The sequence below is a fragment of the Wasmannia auropunctata genome, unplaced genomic scaffold (genome assembly GCF_000956235.1).
Source record: "Wasmannia auropunctata unplaced genomic scaffold, wasmannia.A_1.0 LD336111.1, whole genome shotgun sequence".
In the NCBI taxonomy this organism is placed as follows: Eukaryota; Metazoa; Arthropoda; class Insecta; order Hymenoptera; family Formicidae; genus Wasmannia; species Wasmannia auropunctata.
In genome coordinates this window covers 4,069,026-4,070,868 of record NW_012026779.1, presented here as the reverse complement: position 1 = coordinate 4,070,868, position 1,843 = coordinate 4,069,026, and positions in this window count along the sequence as shown.

Here is a 1,843-nt window from a genome sequence, read left to right as displayed (position 1 = left end):
GCAGCGATCGTTCACGCCGATCGTGTCGCGAGGCTCTTCGCTCCGTTTTGATCTCTCTGACACTCTTCTGTATTCCATCGACCGTAGCGCGAAAGAACCACGTAGATTTTTTTTTGTAACCTTTGCACGCTGCTATTGTAATAAATGTGTGCGGTTATCGCAATACTTGCCTGTAGTTAGTTATCGCATAAGTATCGCTCGTTTACATGTATTACATGGATTGTGATCCCATTGCCGATGCGCGCGTAAGGGGAATGGTATATTTGAAATCGACGGTTCTAACAATAAGTCTTTTTTTGACGAGTTCGGAGAGCTCCCGTTCGGAGGTTGCGAGGGATACGTACATCTTCTTCTCGATCATGTCCACTCGTGAACCTGACCACGGTTGCGTAAAGACGCTTCGCGAGCGGCGAGTCGCGGCGTTGTTCACATCCGGTGGTTCCGACTCGTCGGCACGGTCGTAGTGAAGACAACGGAATCGATTGACGCAAAACGCACCGGCGAAAGTAAGATTCTCACGAATGAAGAGCGTTCGTTTGAAGTTCTATATACTTTTATATATTTAATCGTTCCACGTTTTTTTAACGATTCTTCCTACGCGATACAAAGGAACCCGACCGGTGAGAAGCGGCTGTGCCAAACATAGCGACGAATCATGTCTGAACTTCGTCCGACGAGTAGTCTCCGAGGTACAGCCTTCGCCATAGAATTTACGAAATGCCGGTTTTATGACAAATTCGTACTTTTTTGAATACGCAAACGCATGTAAAGACGTTAGAAACGTCACTATTTCGTTTTACAACCTTTTACGCATTTATATACGATTCTGTACAATGTAGATTATTTACTTTTCGAAAAAAAATGATTACCCAAAAAAACTTCTAATTAACGATATCTAGCATAACTACGAGGCGTATCGCGTTACTCTCTTTACAAATATCACAATACTTCTGGATTTACGTAACAAAACCTCGCGTGACTGTTCGAGCTTACAAATTTTCTACAGAATGGTACATGATGTTACTTTTATATACTATCGACCCTGTCGTACTTGAAATCGGCACTTTCTCTTTTCAATTTGCAACCCTATTTTTTTAATAAATTCAATTATGTAAAAAAACCGTATATGATGTGAAAAGTATTAAATTTGACATAGGTTTTCGATCATTGCGACATTCACTCGATAATCGATACTTTACCTCGATCGTATTTGTAGGACGATCTGTATTTCACATATATTAGAGGGAGTGGGGAAGCGAATACCACTTGAAGTTCTTTCTTTTTGTAAGAATTTATTTAATAATTTTTATTTTCAAATTATTCGTACAGTGAAACCATTGCGACTGCGTATACAGAACGCGAATGACGACGGCAATTCGAGAGACGTGTGACACGTCTAGCGTTTGGCGCTCTTCTCGACGTAGGGAGGGAACCGTCTTGCGATTCTAAACGGCAAATGAATCTACATGCAATATTATTCCTGTACGAAGCGTTCTCGCTACGAACGCGCGAGCGAGCAAGCGAGCGAGCATTCACCTCCGCGGCGAATCTGAGATTGCGCCAAACGTGACGCGTATGTATCGCGTCGCGCCCCGTGTGTTTCGCGGTGCGCTCTCTCCCGTGGAACTTTGTAAATGAATTTGCCATCGTTGCTCCGAAAGTGTATCGAATCGTGTGTCACTCGTGCGCGAGTCCAAAGCGCGAGCGAGCGAGCATACACGAGTCGCTCCGCGGCGAATCTGCGCCAAACGTGACGCGTATGTATCGCGTCGCGCTCCGTGTGCTTCGCGGTGCGCTCTCTTTTCTGGAACTTGGTAAAAAAAAATTGCCATCGTTGCTGCGG